This window comes from Macadamia integrifolia, chromosome 5, assembly GCF_013358625.1.
Source record: "Macadamia integrifolia cultivar HAES 741 chromosome 5, SCU_Mint_v3, whole genome shotgun sequence".
NCBI classification, from domain to species: Eukaryota; Viridiplantae; Streptophyta; class Magnoliopsida; order Proteales; family Proteaceae; genus Macadamia; species Macadamia integrifolia.
This window is the reverse complement of record NC_056561.1, coordinates 18,590,591-18,599,777: the sequence shown is the minus strand read 5'-3', so window position 1 is coordinate 18,599,777 and position 9,187 is coordinate 18,590,591. Positions and strand designations below refer to the sequence as shown.

Below are 9,187 nucleotides of genomic sequence, written 5' to 3'. Positions count from 1 at the left end.
TTGTGGTTTATATTATGTTTACCTTTTTCTGCTCTAATATTGAACAAAAAGAGCAAATTTACCATTTTACTCGAAGATGGTAGTATGCTTAATGTCAACTATAGAGTCTGTCTAAAGGATTTAAATGTTCTGCACATGCTTATTATGATGAATTTCAATTCTTACCAGATGTTCACTTTTATGTGACTAGTGGTTGTCTTTAGTTGATTTTAATGATACTGTGACTTTCATCTTCATTCAGATGGTGTTTATCGATACAATAACTGTGAAACATAGTGTTTGTGGAGAGGGAAAAAGTTTTTTCACTGTCTTTGTGAGATGAACAGGAAACCCATAAAATTGGATAATAAAAATAACACTCATTACCATCCTTTTAAAATGACTTGAAACTAGTGGAGAGAACAGTAAAGTAGTTCCATAATCCAGCTTATGGCGTTTGAGCTTGTTATTTACCTTATTGAAATTTTAAACCTTTTTCCTTATATCTGTTAGAAAATTGATAATGATGTCTGATTTATCACTCAATTTCTTATTGTTTCACATCTCTAAGTAGCAAGTGAATTAAATCTTGGGACTCCATTGTTGAGCCTGAGCACTGAATTGTTGGCAAACCATCAGGAGGGGCTGTTGAACCATTTGAAGTGGCCGATGGTCCTAATATTCTGATGGTTACTGCCCTATACCCAGGGATATAAGGATAATATTAGCTTGAATCTCCTTTTAGATAACTGCTTTGAGGGTGAAGGGAAAAAGGCGGAAGTTCTTCTAGTCCTTGCCATTTCTTAATGGAGAGACTATGTAGACTACCATGTTTGTGGTGCCAAGGTGGCAAACAAATCTTCATGTATGGTTCATCAGACCATTCTTCTCTTCCCATGACGGATGTTGACTATGGTAATCTTTTATCCTTGGATACAATTTTTTATTTTTTATTTTATTTATTGTGTTATTTTGTATGTTCTGTATTTCAACTTCTGCCATGCTGTTGCATTGTATTTGGGAAGTCCTTTTTATCCAAGGCTGTGTTTGATATGCATTCCCATTCTCAGATTGATTCTTAACAAAGAATGAGAACAGTGTTTGGACAAATGTTGGCTGAGTTGCATTCTTGATTTTAGATTGCATGTAAGCATTTCATCGAACAACTCGTAAGCATTTCATCGAACAACTCGTAGGCAACGAGAGGACTTGCTCAAGAGTAAACCACCCCTTGTTATGCTACATCTCCAACTGTACAGAATCACTTTACTTCTCCATTATACCAAACAGCGTTTTTAATGATCGAGAACACATTCTTGGTCTAGAATGCATACCAAACACAACCTTAGTCTCAATATAGCTACTGGTTGAGCTCTGGGTTGAGTTGGCTTGAATAAAATGATTTTAAGAAGTTCAATTGCAGGATCAAAAGGAAATAAAGTAGATAAATAATGGAAGGGATTTTTTTGGTGTTTCCTGCCCCTATTTTCTAGCTTGTTATTAATGACATCACAGTTCGATCAGCTTAACTGCCCCTATTTCTCTACTTTGTTTCCTATTGTGAACGGTTAAATTTCAATTTTTAGAGCTCTTAAGATACATGGAGAGATTATTTTAGTAGGATGTCAACTGGGCATCTTTGGTAATCTTCTTGTGGAACGTTTCTCATGTTCTTTTGTTTTGTTCCATGGGAACAAAAAACACCTAAAACTGTTTGGCACATCCATTTTTTTTTTTGGTTCCTTGGGAATGAACCTGGCTTTGGGAACAGAAAAAAGTATGATCTCTTTCGTCGCCCCTCTCTCCCTATCACCACCATGGAAGCACCACTAGAACCAACGCAGCTGGAACATCCCACCTAGTATGGTCATGCACTCTTCTCCAAAGGGATGGAGGGGGTGATATAATGATGCTTCTACTTTTTCTCTTCCTTCCATCTTCTCTTCTCCACTTCGACATAAATCAATTGATCCTAACCTTTGCTAAAATTAAAATTTGATTCTGAAAACCCTAAATCCTTACCTGTGTTACAAATGAAATTAGGGAAGCTGAGTTGTAGCAGCTGTCAGAGAGAGAGAGAGGTGTGGGAGTTTGTTCACAACTATAGATAGTATTGGACATATTGTTCATGGAATTATCACATTTTATATTTTCGAAATGTGACTCCAAAGTATAAATGTGAGCGTTCATTTTGTATTTTTAGTGATAATCATAGTGAATCTTGTATGGATACCATTAATTATTTATGCAACAAAGCTCTATGATGGTTTTGTTTTATCCCATACCTTAAAGGAGAGGTCACTTCCATTGCAATTATACTTTGTGCATCTTGGTATACCAATGGTTGATGTTTACATTAGGTTTATATAAGTATATGCCAGATTCAAAATGTGTATCTATCAACGGAGGAGATTTTTAATATGAATCCACTTTTCAATTGGAGAGTATCTTGAGAAAATTTTCTAAGAATGATTAATCGAAATTCTGATCTCGATAGGAACTTTGTGAATCGTTTACAAATGTTTTAAATGTTGGAAAATTTGTTTGTAACCAACTTGGCTATAATTCATTTTTGTAAATTTACTTATTTGCCCATCCCACATAATTCACCTACTTTGTAAATAGGGTTAAATTTGTCATTTAAATGGAGGCGTGGGACAAACAATCATTTCCTTAGATGTGTAAAGGAGAAAGGGTCATCTGTCTCCTTAATAGCCGCCCCGGTGATGGGAAGGTGCAACCACTCTCTCTCTCTGGTAGCTTGGTTTTTCCTTCTACTCCTCTCCTATTTTCTCACTATCTAGTTCAACCATTACCCATCGGTGCTGCTTCAGGGAGCTCCTTCAAACACATATTTACACATAGAAGTGTCAGAACAAACACTAAAAAAAAATAAAAAATAAAGAAAATAGATTTGCACAAGATGACACAGAGATTTAATGAGATTCACATATCGATGTGGCGTGCTACATCCTCGGACAAAAAAGAAAATGATTCAATATATTAGAAGAAAATCACAATGGAGATCTCTCAAGAACACCTAAACTCACAGCAAGAACATTCGTCCAAGAACCCTAACACGAAAAACCCCCAAGTCTCACTTACTTACACAACAAGATATCATTACATATGAAAATTCCTCCAAGTCAGGTTGATCCAGTAGGTCACAACCAATCGGGTCATACCATACTACAGGGACAAAACCCCAATCCAAGTCTAATAGGTTAAATAAGTAGCCTAATTGGTTATCTGGGCCATAGCCTAATTATTTTTTCATTGTATTCTGCCTATTTTGAAAGCTCATTTACGAGGGATAAGTGACCCATATGAATTTAACTAGTTAGTTATATTATCCTCTAAGTCATAAAGAATGCCAATAGATTCGTTTCATCATCAATTGTGAAAAATCTCAAAAATGTAAAGTTATTAAATATCTTGAAAAATGTTCAATGTAAGTCCTTGTAAATGTAAAGACCATTAAATATAGGAGAAAGTAACCTAGCTTGGGATGAGATTCTTCATGTCATATTTTTCTTCTTTTATCTCATTAATCCAAATAATGGAGACTGATATTTCCCTGGTAATCTCAGAACCAAATCAAGATAATAGGATCTCAGCATCCAAAAGTGATCAAATTTAAGTGAAACTTTAAATTTGAATAAGAAATGATGCACAATAGGGAATATCTTCAACTAATCTTCAACTAAATGATTGAACAACTGTAGAACTTTAAAACTTGCCTGATAGTTACATGGACATAATTGAGTAAATGAGATAGAAGAAGAAAGATACGACTTCAAGAGTCTCACCCCAAGCCTAGCCTCTCATTTAGGAACAGAATCTCATTGTGGCTCTATTTCTCATAGAAGAATTGTAAACACAATTTCATTTAATTTTTTTTTTTCTTTCAAAATGCTAACATGAAGCCTTTTTATGGAGTGATTGGAAGAATTCTAGACTCTCATTGGGACTTTCTCCTAGACTTAATGGCCTTCACATTTCGAAGGACTTACATTGGTACTTTTTTGAAGATATTTAATGACTTTCTATTTTGGAGCGCCTTCTTGGTGTATTTTGGAGTCGTGTGGCAACCTCAATCCTCAATTTTGGAAATGATTTTATGGTGGAAGCAGAAGGTTCATCATCTTCATTTAAAGAAGCGTGGCTTGCAGGTATAGTGTCTATCACTTATTACATTTGGCTAGAAAGAAACTCGATGAAGCTAGTCCCACATTTTATATAAAAAAAAATAGAAGGCTTAAGGGTTGTTAGTAATGGTCTTTGCCACACTTCCTTGAACCAACGTATAAGGACAACTTGTACAAGGATGTGATCGGATCTAGGCTCAAATCTATTATATTGTTTTTACCATGATCAGCAGCAAGTCAGAATATAGCAATGGTTTGCTACAACATATATTTGTATACGAAAAATTTCATGCCAATCCAATGGGAACAAGATAGAGGGTGTCATATGGTTCATATACAAGAAGGATCCATGTGTCATGGAGGCTTGGAGGAGAAAGAGTGACAGAAGAACGAGTGTTAGAACTTAGAAGATGAATGACAACGGCAGGATGGCCTTGGAAAAAGTGAGAAGAGATTCTACATTCTAGAGGCTCTATTTTTGTTTCAACGTAAAACCGGCTGTAAAACAAATTTTACAGTAAAATCAAATTTTCCAGTGTTTGTTTAATAAGTTGGAAAATGTTCACTGATGTAAAATTTTACACGACGGTCCTCCTTTCTGGAAAAGGTTTCGGAAAATTTTACCCCAAAATTGGACGGAAAACATTCCCGTAAAAGGCGTTGGTTTTGATATTCCCCCGAGCCCCACCTTTTGGACAAAACACAAACCTTATTCTGCAAGTATGGTAGGGACAACCATGGCAGTACAAATCTCCTCTCCCTCTCGTCCGTCTCCGCTCATCTCCTCGCCTATGAGATCAAATCTCATTTTAGATTTCACATGATCTAGAGCTTTTAAGCATTCCGGATGTTCATTCACATGTGATGGAGACTCGATTGCCAAGTCGTTTGTAAGGCTATTAACGAGCTGCTTCTGTTGCAGGATCAACAACTTTCCACCGCCACAATGATCGCATATGTTCCTTCCTTCTCTGTAAACTCAGGGATCCCACCTAGGGGAGCAGAGAGTAGTATCCGTTGGACAACCGGTAAACTCCTGCCGTCAATAAAAGAAAAAAGAAAATCATCAGTGTTGTCATCCCCTCTTAGCCTGCAGCCAAACCTACAAAGAAATCACCTTTTAGGTTGCCTACTCCACACAACCTACAAAGAGATCAATGAGTGGTCAGGATTAAAACCCTTGATCCATCGATCATTATCAATCCTGAAACCCAAACTGTTTATGGGCCTCATGAAAAAAAAAAATAAAAAAGATGGACTGGGCTACGATTTATACTCAACTCGGGGCTGTTGGTGATGTTGCTACAAACACTTTTTTTTTTTAAGATTAGATTTTACAAAACATTTTACTTCTTACAAACAAACACAGGAAATTTTTTCAAAATTGAAAATTTTATAAATATTTTTCATGTAACTTTTTACGTGTAAAATTTTACACTGAAACAAACGGAGCCTCGATTGGTTACTCAGTTGTGGTGAGCCACCTTCGAAAGCATCTTAGCTGACAACAATCTCCCTGTGGGTATTATGTTTGCCATAAATTTGTCAGTGGTTTGCAAAATATACACCGATTCCTTTTCCTCATCACAGTTGCCTGTTAGCTGCAATAGTGCCTCCCATAACTGATCATGTTTCATTATTTCCGTACATTCCACTCCAGTTCTAATAGGATCATATATAGTTGGTATGATTGTAAAGAGGTTGGCCTTCTGTAAACTAGAGACACAGGGTTCTTTTTTTGGTTTTTGCTGGCTCTATGAGCCAGTAAGGTTCATTTTTAGTTAATCTAGAAGTTGGGTTGTAAAAGATGTTTCAGTACAAATGCTGTAAAGCAAGAACTCAACTGTGTCATTGTAGAAGAAAATTTCAATAGTACTCAAATATCCCAAGAGTAGAATCAGATTACCACTCCATTATCATTTTCATCCAACTTATACCTAAAATACAGTCTATTAGCACACACTTGTTTGTGCAAAAATAAGGTAGAATGTTAATTTAACATTTTTTTCTAAAGCAGAAAAAACCAATTTAATGTTTGTTTCTGTAAATTTACTATTTCCTAATGTATGCCCATCGAAGTATTGACTTAGATGTGGATGACAACATGATCAAAGTCTAGATAATATGATGCATTGATCTGTATATACTATTTCTCGACTACCCTTTTAATTTTGAGTTCATTTCCACTGTGGAATGTTTGTTAGCATAAATGCTAGAAGGCCAGACCAACTGTATTGACTCAGAACTCGTGTGTGTGTGTGTGTGTGTGAGAGAGAGAGAGAGAGAGAGAGAGAGAGAGAGAGGTTTTCCTTTCTATAGTTCTCATCAAGCAATGGCCTGAGCTCTAATTCAGAATGTGTAAGACTTCTCTTATTTAGCCCTACAAGTAGAGTGAAGAGAAATGATGCAGATAATCTCATAGCTAACTGGAAGGAGCAACCGAGAAGGATCAACACTGTTTTTGTATAATAAATAAAACAACAACAATAACAACCAAAGCCTTATCCCAACTTAATGGGGTCAGCTACATGGAGGTTCCAAGCAAGGACAAGTGCAAGGATCAATGCAAAAAGATTGACTAGTTATGGTTAAGTATAATTAGGTGCTGGTTGTCTACCTAATGCACAACTATAAATCATCCACAAGCATATTACAACAGACTATAATAAGGTACCGGCTGTCTATATGACATATCAATATAGATCGGCCAAGCGAAAGTGTCCTACATGCAGTTACGTCCACCACCAAGACAATTAATGAAGCAAAACTTGGGCATCACAAATTGGAGGCCTGTTACCCCTGTTATCTGCTTTGCTCCAAATATTGCTAATGGATTCATAGAGACTGCTCAATGGATTCAAAGAGACTCTGTCTGAATAAAAAAGAGAGAGAGTTTAATCACTCAGGATTCGATCCATCATATTTAGTATAGATGGTCAACAGGCTATATGGCTGCTTCTACTTGAATTATTTCCTCCATATTTACTTTTTTTTTTCTATTCATTTCACTTGGGTGAAATAATTGCCAAATGCAGAGCTGAAAGGTCTAAATCCAAACAGTGTAAACTCTAGATTACTTGATGGAGCAAATTTTCAGGGTATGGCTGATGACAGTTATCATCTTCCAAGGAGAATTATACCTGAACTTGTATGGCTTATTGTAGAAAAATTGTGTATCAGAATATTGAGATAGCGCACTTATCTTTGGTTGTTGAGCTTTCAAGAGACCTTTGAACACGAACTCTTATGAATCTTGTAACAAAATATGTCAGAAAAATAGAGGGCTGAGTCATGTCAATTGACACTCTCCTTAAGATCGTAGACGCCCCCAATGGTGTAACTGGGTGAGTTACGTATCAGCCTCCAAGATGAAACAGCCCAATGACACCCCTAGTAGTTGTGTACTCAACTATTAGACCCCTTCGAGTACTCTAACGTTGTGCTCAAACTAAAGATAAAAACTCAAAATGCACCTAAGTAGAGACACTCAAAATAAGAGTAAAACAAGATCTCAATCCTCACAACACACCATAACTTGAGTGAGCTTTGTAATTGGTCATTGGTGTGTATAATGCCTAGAGATCCCCTCTATTTATAGAGGAAAAGAGACTTCTAAAAAAGACATGAAGAGACAAAGTCTCTCATGAAGGGGAAGAGATAAAGTCCCTCAAAATGAAGAGACAAAGACTCAGGTATCTCACAAGAAGAGGAAGAGATAAGGTCCCTTAAAATGCCTTAAAATAAAGAGACAAAGACTTAGGTCTCTCACAAGAAGAGGACGAGATAAGGTCTCTCAAATTGAAGAGACAAAGACTCTCATAAAGTGAAGTAAAAGAGTCCCGAAGATGAAGAGACAAAGTCCTAAAAATGGAGAGACCATATTAAGTGTTATTTGTAAATACATCAAAGTCATGGAGAATACATAGAGATAAACACATGAGAGGTCATACAAGAATTTTAAAAGATGGTCAAATAAAATGAAAAACACAAGAAAACAAAAGGTAATTTGAATCTTATAATAATTTAAATAATCATTTAAATTCCAACACCAATATAAGTAACAAACTAACCTTCTACTCAGGCACTAAAGTCACAGTCACATGGCACAAAAATAAGCAATGTAGTCCTTGCCCTCACATATCCATCAGTGACTCAAACCGCGACATTTTATAGTTTCTACAGAATAATATCAGTTATACCAACACTAATGCCAACAATAGGAGCACAACTCTTTTGGCGCAAACATGGAGAAATAAAAGATAGAACCATAAACAGAAGAAAGACCCCACTGCCCAACATTCTCAACTACCTCCCCATAGTTCAACTAGAGCCCACTTTGCTTGCAAAGGAGCAATTTGATCAAGAACCCTAAACAATGTTTCCACCGAGAATTCACTGACAATAATTAGAAATTGACTCGATTAACCCAAAATGCTCAATTCCAAGTTCAAATCTCTAGAGAAAAAAAAAAAAAAAAATGGAAAAGAACTAATTCATTACGAAAAGGAAATGTACAGGTATAACCTTCTGCTCATGCGCATAGAAACAATAATTTCAACCTTAGAAACAGAGATCAGAGAAAGAGGCCAAACAAGCTTGAGAGATACAGTGGCGACATTGACAAATATTAGACGAGCTTGAAAGGAATAGGTCAAGGAGTGGACTTGGGCACTTAGACATTGTCCTTGATCCTCTTGATCATTTTCTCTTTCTTGGGTCTTGCGTTGCCATACGAACCCTTAAATCACTTCCCTACCTTCATCCTCTTGTCCCCTCGACCACATCGCACTGGCAGTGATGCTACTGCTGCCGCCGCTGGCACCACAGCTTGCCCCGTTGGCACTGCCCTTCTCACTACTGTGCCGCAGAACTGCGCCATTGCCATTTTTCTTAGCTTCTTCTCAGAAAGAACTAGCGAGGCAACACACACCACAGAGTTTCAGCTCCACAAATAATATATTAAGAAAAAGTATCATGTAGTACATTAAACAGGGTAGTTTAACTTCAGAGGTTATCGAAAGCTAAGCTGGACCCACCAATTGAATGGTCCAGATTGTCAC

General features: G+C 36.7%; 1 pseudogene; it reads right to left on the bottom strand.

Moving 5' to 3' along the window:
• Positions 1-8,605: 8,605 nt before the first annotated feature.
• LOC122078473 lies at positions 8,606-9,109 on the bottom strand (annotated as a pseudogene).
• Positions 9,110-9,187: the final 78 nt, after the last annotated feature.